This window comes from Triturus cristatus, chromosome 7 (assembly GCF_964204655.1).
Source record: "Triturus cristatus chromosome 7, aTriCri1.1, whole genome shotgun sequence".
Classification (NCBI taxonomy): Eukaryota; Metazoa; Chordata; class Amphibia; order Caudata; family Salamandridae; genus Triturus; species Triturus cristatus.
Genome location: NC_140590.1, coordinates 1,817,455,442 through 1,817,468,274, shown reverse-complemented (window position 1 = coordinate 1,817,468,274; position 12,833 = coordinate 1,817,455,442).

The window sequence follows — 12,833 nt, the reverse complement described above, 5'->3', positions numbered from 1 at the left end:
GGGTGGATCCATGAAAGAATCTTGCAATGTCAGCAGAAATACTTGGCAGAGATGCGCGCGCAGCCGCATGACGTGTGATTGACGTGCAACTAGAGGGTGAAGGGGACTTGGCATTTAGCTCTACATGTGGAGACAGAAGTCTGGGGGGTCAAGTCAACCTGATCCCAAATCATATCTAATATCCTATGTTTAAAGAACTGTGTTATCCAAAAGGGAAGGTCTCTCGGACGAAATATATTCTATACTGACTGTGAGTGCGTGTACAAGCGTCTAAGTGTCTACATGAGATGCGAGGGGGCAGAAATCTTCCATGGTAACAGGAGCTATGAATTACTTGCATGAAGACAGAGAGGCCGGGCCCCTTGCTCGGTAGCTGGAAAAATGTTTATTTAAACTACTAGACAGGAATGCATTGGATGAGGAGCGGAGCAGATAACTTGAAGGTGAAATACAGTTTTTGGCAGGCAGACAGGCCGAGTCAGGCACCGTTAGCCGCGCAAGGAGTAGGACAAAGTTCATTGATACAGATGCAAGCTCAGACTGGAGCTGTCAAAGGTAGAACTAGAAAAAGGCTTGATGGCAGAAATCAGGGCCTACTCGCCTGGACTGTAAAATGGAGTAAATGAGCCACATAAAGTCGGTGGCCTTTCATACTTAGGAATGGAATATCCGGCCCATTCATGGCGGATCTGAAAGAGGACATGTTGACGGTGGACGCACATGTGTTTGCGTCTTCATAACTGGAACTGGAGGGAACATACATGTACTGGTAGCATATACATGGAGTCGTTGGGGTCTAAGATAGGGGACATAACCGGTCACAAAAATCCATATTTCCTCATTCCCTCCTTGTCCCCTACTGACCCTCAGGAGATATCAATCTTCATCAATCCATCGATCTGTTCATATAGCATCATTTGTTCTTCTTTCTTCTTCCGGGATCTTGAGTGAAAACTTGGAGGTGGAATACACGATGTGGCACACAGACCACAAATCGCTGGTCCACATTGTAGACATTTGAATTTGAATTTAAAAACATTTATTGAGCGCACGTTTACCATGCGGTTTCATGGCGCTTTAAGTGATGCAGTAGCGGTCGGCGGAAGGGCTAAACAGTGTAAGCTTGCTCAAATAACAGGGTTTTAAGGTCTTTCCGAAACTGTGTGTATGACGGAGAAGATCGGAGAGCAGGAGGGAGAGAATTCCAAAAAAACGGAGCCAGAACAGCAAATTTCGCTCCACCAGATTTCTTTTTCTTAAAGCGAGGAATGTTGAGAAAGGCCCTATGGGCAGAGCGAAGTTCACGGCCTGGGAGGTACGGTTTTATGGCGGCGCAAATGAATTCAGGGGCTGTACCTGCTCTAGCCTGAAAGGTAAGGCAACCCAGCTTAAAAAGGGCACGCTCCCTCACCGGGAGCCAATGCAAAGCTTTAAGCAGGGGAGTGGCACAATGGTATTTGGGTAGGCCATAAATCAAGCGAGCCGCTTGATTCTGAATGAGCTGCAAACGATGGACCGCATATGCTGGAGCTCCATTGTAAATGATGTTACCATAGTCAACTCTCGACAGTACCATGGCCAGCACAATGATTTTTAAAGCAGGAAGGGAGAAAAAACGGGATACTTTCCTAATTAATCTTAAAGAAAAGAAACAAGCAGAGACCACTGAACCCACCTGTGAGTGAATAGAAAGTTGTGTGTTAAGAAAAATCCCAAGAGTTTTGACCTTAGAAACAGGAAGAGGGGGAGCACCAAGTGACAAGGGCCAGTGAGCAGAGGTCCATGGACTGCAACCACCTCCGGTCAGGACTAACTCAGTCTTGTCCGGATTGAGTTTGAGGTGGTTGCAGTTCATCCAGTCTTGAATGAAGGTCATTACGGTCTGAACATTGGAGGCAGATGAGGGGGAGTTGGAGAGATTAAAGATTAGCTGGAGATCATCAGCGTAGTTAAACACCGTGACCTCCATCTGCTGTAACGAAAAAATGAGGGGGTAAATGTACAAATTAAATAAAAGTGGGGAAAGTGATGAGCCTTGGGGAACTCCGCACTCCACTTTGCGAGGGTCAGCAGTGAAGTTGGCCAAATGGACGGCTTGGGCCCTCCCTGTGAGGAAGGACTCAATCCACGAGAAGGCAGAGCCTTCTATGCCCGCCGCCCTGACACGGCTAAGAAGAATGGAATGATCCACCGTGTCAAAGGCGGCGGACAGATCTAATAAAATCAAGGCTTGCGGAAGATTGGTGTCAATGCCTTCACGTAGCACGTCCATAACCGAGATCACCACTTTCTCGGTGGAGTGCAATGGGCGAAAGCCTGCTTGACGGGGGGAAAGACAGTGATTGGTTTCAACATGAGTACTTAAGGTGGTTGTGACGTGAGTTTCCAAAATTTTTGCTAGGTAAGGCAGTAGGGAAATGGGACGGTAGTTGGAGGGGGAGGAGGGATCAGCGTCAGGCTTTTTAATAATAGGTATAACAACCGCTGATTTGTGTAGATCAGGAACGTTTCCCTTCTTTAGCGAGTCATTAAGGAGAGTCAGAGGGGGAGTGGGGGAAGATAAATAAATTTCCCTGAGGATATGGGCGGGGGCAAAATCTAAGGGAGAACCAGATTTGACTCGGTGGAGTAATGAGAAGAAGACATAAGCAGCAACTGAATAGTATGAGAAAGCCAATACCTAGGAAGGATAGGATCCTCCATCCCCAGGCTGACAACACGCTCCAGAGCCAACCGGACCAAGTCCAGGTGCCTGGATTTTGGTGTATCTGGCTTACAATCTTATGAAGGCGAGTTATAGCTTTATATACAGATGGCGAATTTTCTGGGATGAATACGCAGCAACTTGATCCGATGACCCTACAAGCTCAGCCCCTATCGGCCAGGATGACGTCAAGGACAAGACGATTTTGAAGAACAACAATCCGCATCGCAGACTGCTCCTCTGTTAAGTTGCCTAAGGCGGAAGTAGTTTCATTTACTATTGCTTCGAGGGTTCTAGTTAATCTACGTATCAGCTTACTATTAGTAACTGTACCTATATAAGGAAAGAAACCTTTATTGAAATCTGTATATTTTTCCCATGCCGTTTCAGTGTAGTCGACAATTGGGAGATCTCTCCGTTCTCTATTGTGTACTAAATGAGTATTTCTGTGATAATCGGGAGGGGCTAGGAAAACAGGTGGCAAAAGGAATGCGATGTAACAGGTACCATCCCAATCTAAAGACAAACGTATATATGCGGTCTGACCACATACAAAGTAGGAATGACGGGAAGCTCTAAATGTAGACTTGCCTTGATCACTGAATTCTATTACAGTGGTGCATTTACTATGGCCCATATGTATTGAACCATTCTTTCTTACACACAATTCACCTTTAACTGGAAATACTGACATAGCGGGCAAAATTGGTGCAGCTTCGGATTCAACATTCAGGATCATGAGATTAAGTGTAAAGTTACCTAATCCATATACTTCATTTTCTAGATCAGTTCCTGTTCTTTTGGGAAGTCCCTCCTTATTAGGGTAGCAGACTTTGAGTAAAACTAGGTTTAGGTTTCCCCATACCCAGTTGTCTTGATAAACTACTAAATTTGAATCTAAGGAATTAATTAAGCTAAACCATGCTCCACAGGAGCCATTGTGTGTGAACGGATATGGAAAGAGAGGCAGAACACCCTTATAATTCTGATAGGGAGGGAGTCGGCCACATATCCAACAATTGGTAGCATTGCTGGTCTGATGGGAATGATGTAACATACTAATGAAAGTGTTATTGCGCAGCGCAAATCTATAGGACAACTCATGCGGGGGTAATTCGCTAAAAGAATGTTCAGCAGTAACATTGTAAGCACGTTTAGAAATAGGGTAATATATGTGTAACAGTATACTTGTAATCAGAAGACTTAAGAAAAACAAAATTAATAATGTTACTGTGCAATGACTACGCAGTGATTTACAATACGCATGCTTTTTCAACTGCATCTGTCGATTTCTTTCTCTATTCAGGTCTAGGGGATACATGTCAGAGACAAATTCAACCGATTCACCTTGGAGAGGACTTAAACAATCAAATTGTCTGACTTGCTAGACCTTAATTTTAGTTTGTACAGTTCTGTATCGGATTGTTCAACCAAGGGGAGTTTTGAATCAATCTGTGAAGAAATGCAGGGCGTAATGTTCACATCAGATGGTAGTCCATGAAATTTCTTGATATGACTTGAGTGTAACCACCCTTTACGACCCTCGATCTTCACGGCTGTTCTTGTGGTTAGCAGAACGAGTTGAGGCGATTTCCACCTAGGCTCCAGCTGGGTTTTCCGGTCAAAATTCCGTACCAGCACTAGGTCCCCGGGAACCACGTCATGGGGTTTTACCTCGGTGTTATCGGGAAAGGCTGCAGCTACCTGTGAACGACAAGATTGTAGTGCAGACATCAAGGAAGCCAGGTAATCTGTCAGCATATTAAATTCAACATCAGTTATTTTACGGGGTATAGGCGTCCCCCACATATTTGGTGGTCTACCGAAGATCACTTCATACGGGGATAGCCCTGTTCGAGAATGTGCTACCATTCTCATGTAAAAGAGTGCAACTGGTAAGGCTACTACCCAATCGACACCTTTTTCTCTGCATATTTTGGACAATCTAATTTTCAGAGTTTGATTATGGTGCTCCACGAGACCTGCTGCCTCGGGGTGTCGGACACAGTGGAACTTCCATTGGTAACCTAACAAAAGTGAAACGTGTTTCATCAGTTCGGATGAGAACGGCTGGCCGTTATCTGAGTAGACAACACGTGGTAAACCATACCGTGGGAAGAATTCTCGAACTAACTGTTTGGCAGTAGTCGGGGCAGTGTAATCTGAAACCGGGTAGGCTTCGGTCCAACGGGAAAGAGCACAGACAACTACGAGAACATATTTGAATCCTCGACACCGTTCCATCTGGATATAATCCGTCTGGAGAACTTCAAAAGGGTGATCAGGAGGCTGAAATCCACCCTGTTCTACGGGAATGCTTTTACCTGGATTGAACTGACAACATATCATACAGGTACGAACTTTTTGTTTAGCTGCTGCTCGTAAATGTTTGTTGAACCAAATGTGTTGAATGCTGTCTAGCATAGCTTTTTCTCCTAGGTGCGCTGGACTATGTATTGTGTTAATGATAACTTGAACCATAGAGTCAGGAAGAAACCATATAGATTTTTCCTTCGTCATCCATCCTTGATCCGTTTGGATCCCTCCTAATTCAGTCCATTTCTTTATCTCGTCTGGTGTAGCATGTGTCTGTATGTCAATTACATCAAGAGCGGGATCCTTAACTGTCATGCAATGTGCTGATGTCGGAACTATTGTCTTTGTCACGTCAGTTGTATGAGTTTGAGCAGTCTGTTTAGCTGTTCTGTCAGCTAGGTCATTGCCTTGAGAAATGATATCGGTAACTTTCGTATGGGCTTTACATTTCATAATCGATATTGCAGTTGGTAGATGTATTGCATCTAATAAAGCTTGAATGAGGGGTCCGTGTTGGATGTGGGCACCGTGAGAAGTTAAATAACCTCTCTCTCGCCATAGCACGCCGAAGTCATGTACAACTCCGAATGCATACCGTGAATCTGTGTATATGTTTACTTTCTTATTTGTAGCTTGAATACAGGCTTGTGTCAGAGCGATGAGCTCTGCTGCTTGAGCTGACAAAGTGTTTATGCAATTTGTTTCAATGACTTCAGTGTCTGTTGTGACTGCATAAGCGGCCACTAACTCTCCTGTACTTGTTCTCATGCATGAACCATCTACATACAACGTCAGGTCTGAATCTGACAATGGGACATCTGTCAAGTCTTGTCTGGGTTTCGTCGTGATAGTAATAACTTCACTACAATCATGTGCTAGTGGGTCTGTTCCGTTTACTGGCAAAAGTGTGGCAGGATTTAATGTATTGCAACGTCTGATTTCTATGTGTGGCTGAAACAATGTCAATTCATAACCGGTAAGTCTCGCTATAGTCAAGTGTTGTGTTTGCGTTCGGTTCAAAAGAACCTCTACTGCATGTGGTACCTGTACTGTCAATGGATGTCCTAATACTATGGCATCGCTTTGTCTGATTGCTAAAGCTGTTGCTGCCACTGATTTCAGGCACGCTGGAAGAGCCTGAGCTACGGTATCTAATGTGCTAGAGAAATAGGCACATGGTTTGTGTGATCCTGCTTGTTCCTGTGTGAGTACTGACAAGGCAGTACCTTCGCGTTCTGAAACAAAGAGTGTAAAATGTTTACTGTAACATGGCGTTGCTAAAACAGGTGCTTGACATAAAGCTTTCTTTAAGCTTTCAAAGGCTTGTGTATATTCCTGAGTCCAAGGGAGGACAGTCGATGTGGCTGCCTCCTGTGTTGTTAGCTGAATGAGTGGTTTTGCTAGAAATGCATATTGAGGGATCCACTGCCTACAGTATGAAGTAAGGCCTATAAAAGCCCGCATCTCCTTTTGTGTCTTGGGTATTGGCATGTTAGCAATTAACTGGATACGATCGGGTGTAAGCTGTCTTCCCTCCTTGGACAGCGAGTGCCCAAGATAAACAACTTGCTGGACACAGAATTGCAGCTTAGAAGGGGACACCTTGTGCCCCTTGTCGGCCAGAAATTGTAAAACCGTTAGTGATGCTTTTTCACATTCAGGTTCGCTTCGAGCGGTGATCAGCAGATCATCGACATATTGAAGCAGTGCAGTGTTGACTGGCAGGTATATACTGTCAAGTTCTCGTTTCAGTGCTTGGCTATAGATGCTGGGGCTTTCTGTGAATCCTTGAGGTGCGCGTGTGAATTTAAAACTTCGTCCATTTAAACTGAATCCGAACAAGTATTGGCTTTCCGGATCTATTGGGACGCTGAAAAAGGCATTTTTGAGATCAATTACAGTAAAGAATGTTGCTTCGGAGTCAATGGCTGTCAGTAATGAAGAGATGTCTGGGACCACGGGGTATTGTGGTACAATGCATTTATTTAATTCGCGCAGATCAATAACTAATCGATATACTGGCGGAGCTTTTGGATCAGTTCGTTTAAGAATCGGAATTATCGGGGAATTACATACATTGGAGTCGGTTTCCACAACCACTCCTTGGGCAATAAGCTCGTCAATGATTTGCAGTAAAGCCACTACAGCATCTGGAGGTAACTTGTATTGTCGCATTCGTGGTAGTACCACTCCTGCCTTTAGTGTGACTCGATATGGTGTAATGTTCATGCAACCAACATCAGTGGGGCCTTGTGCCCATAAATGTGTAGGTAAATTCTGCAGTCGGTGATCCATGTCTCTGGACACATAGTGCCCTTTGAAATCACGTAAAAATAATCTTACTCCTTCCGGAGAACAACATATTATAGCTCCTAGAGCTTTCAATGTTTTTATACCTAACAGGTTTTCTGGACATGATTTAGTAAGTAATAAATCTGTAGTTCGTGTCAAGGGACCAATCGTAAGTGGAAGGGGTTGTGATACTTCATTAATGATAGGTTTTCCTGAAAAACCAAGGGAAATATTCTGTGAGCCTGAGAGGGGTGCCCCTGGAACTTCACTACGTCGTATTGTTGTTCTGCTTGCCCCTGTATCAAGTAAAAATTTTCTATCTTGGCCTAATAGTTCACTATGTACATAAGGTCCCTCTTGATCTACAGGAACCTCGATAAGGGGTAAGCCAACTTCCCTCTCTAGGCTATTTCATGTGTATCGCTGATAATCGGGATAGTCAGTTTGTGCATACTGGTACATCTGTCGTGTTGTTGTTTGAGTGGCAGCAATAGGCTGCTGTTGTGGAGCTGGCATGGACTGTTGTGGAGCTGGCATGGACTGTGCATGCTGAGGGACTCCTTGTTGGTTCTGATCCTGTCTAGGTGGCCGTGGTCTTTCCTGTGTTTTACCTGTGGCAATATTGTGTTTTAAAACTGGACAATCGTGTATATAATGACCTGGCTGTTTACAATAGTTGCATGTCCCTTTTGCAGGACCCGCTGAATCACTGGACTGTGTCATACCCTTTTTATGACCGTCAACTGGAACTGACCGGGCAACAAGCATTTTCATTTTCGTGTCCTTCATGCGTCTTTGTTCATGTTCTTGTTCCTCTCTAATTCTATTGTGGTGATATTGTAACATTTGTAACATTTGTGACGGGGTGTTACCTTGCCAGGTACTCTCGAATTTCAATACTCTATTCTTAACTTGGGGCAGGGAATTTTCAACTAATTTTGTCACAAACAGATGTGGATATGACTCGCTACTTGCTTTTATGCCACCCCAGTCTTCCTTTTTCGTACTTAATAAACGTGGCAGTACCTGTACTAGTAAACCTGGTAGTGTTTTAGTCTTTTCCCCAAGCCCTGAACCTGCAGCTCGGGCCTTTTCTTCGTTTTCTAATGCTGTCCAATCTATCTTTTGGTCTCCCACCTCCCAATCTTTTTCTTTGAGTTTTTCGTAAATGCCAGCAGGCATTAATACTTTCAATATTTTCATAATGTCGGGGTAGGTATATTCCCCCATGAGTAACATGTCTTTGATCTCACGGTGGAAACCCGCTGGGTCTTTGTCATGACTGGGTACTACTTTCTTCATTTCTAATAATTCCATTTTAGATATGGGTGTGTATACAAATACACGTTTAAACTGATTGTCATCACCTTTTATTGGGTGTACTTCGCGTAAGGGATTCTGTCTGTCCATATAATACGTCGTTCTTTCCTTGATGGGCAGTGAGACATGTTCTGGGCATACAAAAAGAATGTACTGGTTTCTGAATTCTAGTATTTCTCTAATTAAATCAGTACCTGAACCTCTCCATTTATTCGTGAGTAATTCAGTCAATATATCAGGTAAGGGACCAGGATCGGAGTGTTGGCTTTTATATAATATAAGGAGTTGTTGAATCATGTATATACCAGCTAAACGCTGTTCATCTGGGGTAAGGTTCAAAAACGTGTGTGCTAGTGTATCATCACTATATTTTCCGGGACTGTCAGCCCATTGAACGGCTGACCTGGCTAATTCTTGGTCGTCCATAGAATCGAGTATATGATATCCCCTTCGTTCTCGGAGTAATTTGTCAGCGGCTTGGAACAAATGTTCGGGAGACCTTATATTTATTATAGGGGTTTGGAAATTTCTGTTACTTTCTGGACGTGTCGGACGTATCGGATCATTAAAGCATCTAGTATTATTAAAAGATCTTCCTCTACCTACATAAGCCACCGTTTCTAACTGTCCTGTGGGCATTTCTGATTCTTCTTCCTCCTCTCTGTTTTGTTCAGGCTCGTCTATCTCTAATCTTTCTTCGTGTATTCGTTCTACTTCTTTGCGGATCTTTCGGCACATAGCTACTATACATAACTGTTTATCATGTTTCCCTTCTGATATATTCCGACTCCATGTGACAAGTTTTTGCATTTCTTCCGGATTTACCCCCGGTCGGTCTTGATTTCTGATTACACAGTTTATGAGGAAACGTAACAATTGCCCCTGTACCTCCGTTTTCTGGTACTCCATGGCTCTGTTAATACTTTCAGGACCTCGCCCTGATTGGACAAAGTGATATATATTTTCTAAATGTGTCGTCATTCCTGGTAGCATCGCTAAATATATTGTAGCTCGTCGGATACGTAATGATGACAGCAGCATTTCATCCCGTTTACCGGGCACAGGATCATATCTACAATCCACTAGAAGTTCCTTAAGCATGTCGGGAGTTGTTAGTTTGGGCGTACGTTGGTGTGCTAATTCTCTTAGGGAAAATTTATTTCCTCTGGGTGGCGTAGAAAAAATGTCTGTCGTACCTCCTGTAGCACCGTCTGAGGTGCTGGACGTGAAAGGATTTGTTGGATGTAAGACAGAAACCGTAGATGCGGGAAAAGCTGTAGAAACAGATGTGTTTGTCGGAATGTGTGTCGGAGTTTGTTGTTGTGGAGGTACAGACGGAGGATCTTGGCGTTGAGCACCATCGGCAAGCGGTCTATGTGGTGCGGTGTTAACATACTCGGGAGCTGCGTCATCTAAATAAGAGGAAAGAAAAACATCTTCTGCGGTTCTGGGATGCCCTTTGGGATGTGCTTTTATCGGAAACAATGGAGGCGGCAAGTCTTTTGGTATTTCCGGAGTAGCCTTAGGTAACCCTTCGGCCAGAAGTGGATACATACCATTCATAAGGGCGTTTCTTTGTCGGTCTACTTGTTCTGATTTTACTCGGGTACCTTCCTCAATTAATAGATTTTCTCGGACTTTATTTGAATTCTCCTTACCCTTCTCTTCCTGTCTGAGTGCTTTTTCTGTACGTCTATATGATTCTTTACGCCATAATTCAATGGCATCTTTCTGTGATTGTCTGGCTTTCTTTTTCCATAATTCTTCTTCTACTCTCATGATGCAATCTGCATCCCAGGTCCCAGCTGCGGGCCACCTCTGACTTTCTGGTAATTCCTTGGTGTAGTCCACCCATAAATCAAGAAATAATACGGCATCTAGGCCATGTTTATGATACATGAAGTACCCTGGAGTGTCCCTAGGTGGAATGGGAACAGCTTCTTCGAGTACCCCTTTTCTCGTTTTGATCTGTCTTAATTTCGAAAAGAGCGGCATTTTGAGAACTGGTTACTTAATATGGAACACACTTAATACAATAAACACAATAATGAACAGTCATTCACACCACAATATGTAGAACGTATTTAAAACATTTAACATTTAACATTTAACGAACAATGATAACTAATAGGAAACTAATTACTGGCATAATACTTGACACTAGATGATACTAAATTATTATACAAGACTTACTAGATATACTGCTAAACAGTACAGATACACTGCTGAAACAGTGCAGACCGGATTTGTGTACCCAAACCCGTCTTGACCGGCACAGACTATGTGCACGTTTAAGTGCCTCCCCGGCAATGGTACTCACCGGGTAGCTCGGAACGGAAGGCCTCGGAACTGAACAGGACTGGACCGGACTGGACTCGACTTGACGCGGAACTTCGGAACCTGGCGGGCCTCTGTATACCTCGGATCTTGCTCTCTCAGCTAGGCTCTGGTTGGGATACTTCGCACTTCTCACCGCCTCGTCTGGGTGTTGATCGCAGCCTCAGTCACCCCCGTTTTGGCAGGAGGGAGATACAGGAAATCCTGCGGGTACGCGTTGTTGTCCGTCCAGCTGTGGCAGGAGACCGGGCCTGCAACGCACCTCCGGCGCGTGAGATGAGAAAGTGTCCCTGTTCGGGCGCCAATTTATGTGGTAAATATTTAATTACCTATACTATTTTTGATGCGGTAACTATAATAAGAATAACTCAGTATAATGAGAGGCAGAATCCGTGGTATTAGAGGTTCTGAAAGGGCTTTATTCCTTTACAGTTCGAACTGCAGGCATCATATTCCATCACCACGGGGGTTCAGGAAGTGAAGACAATACATTATTGACAGGTAATCATTTTTATAGAAAAGGCATTATAATGAAACAGATGCAGTAGGCGTAACAGCTGATAAGACAAAATAAAATATGCATGCGTAACTAAAATAGGCGTATGTATAGGCGTAACTAGAAAACGTCATTATACATGATGTCACAAATGGGTGGATCCATGAAAGAATCTTGCAATGTCAGCAGAAATACTTGGCAGAGATGCGCGCGCAGCCGCATGACGTGTGATTGACGTGCAACTAGAGGGTGAAGGGGACTTGGCATTTAGCTCTACATGTGGAGACAGAAGTCTGGGGGGTCAAGTCAACCTGATCCCAAATCATATCTAATATCCTATGTTTAAAGAACTGTGTTATCCAAAAGGGAAGGTCTCTCGGACGAAATCTATTCTATACTGACTGTGAGTGCGTGTACAAGCGTCTAAGTGTCTACATGAGATGCGAGGGGGCAGAAATCTTCCATGGTAACAGGAGCTATGAATTACTTGCATGAAGACAGAGAGGCCGGGCCCCTTGCTCGGTAGCTGGAAAAATGTTTATTTAAACTACTAGACAGGAATGCATTGGATGAGGAGCGGAGCAGATAACTTGAAGGTGAAATACAGTTTTTGGCAGGCAGACAGGCCGAGTCAGGCACCGTTAGCCGCGCAAGGAGTAGGACAAAGTTCATGGATACAGATGCAAGCTCAGACTGGAGCTGTCAAAGGTAGAACTAGAAAAAGGCTTGATGGCAGAAATCAGGGCCTACTCGCCTGGACTGTAAAATGGAGTAAATGAGCCACATAAAGTCGGTGGCCTTTCATACTTAGGAATGGAATATCCGGCCCATTCATGGCGGATCTGAAAGAGGACATGTTGACGGTGGACGCACATGTGTTTGCGTCTTCATAACTGGAACTGGAGGGAACATACATGTACTGGTAGCATATACATGGAGTCGTTGGGGTCTAGGATAGGGGACATAACCGGTCACAAAAATCCATATTTCCTCAATGTGGTGCCGGCCTCGTAGTGCAGGGAAATGCAGGGGGTACCATGGCGACCCCCAGTGCACCACCATCTCCCCCAACCTAAGGGGGCCCACAAAACCAAACCCGTCAGCCTTTCCATGGTGGTTTCGCCGCCATGAAAGGCTGGCTACAGCCAGCATCGTAATTTGCTGGATGGTGTATGCTAGGCACCACCACCATTTTAGGCATGCTGACCGCTCTGCCAGGCAATCGGTCAGATTGTCTGTGGCTTTGGGACCGCCGTGGTCCGAAAGCGATTCGGGCCTTCACCATAATGTGGTGGGGGAAAATTGCTGTCCAATGGTGGAGAGCCTGCCACCGCACGGCTAGTAGTGGCGGGCCTTCCGCCATTGTAT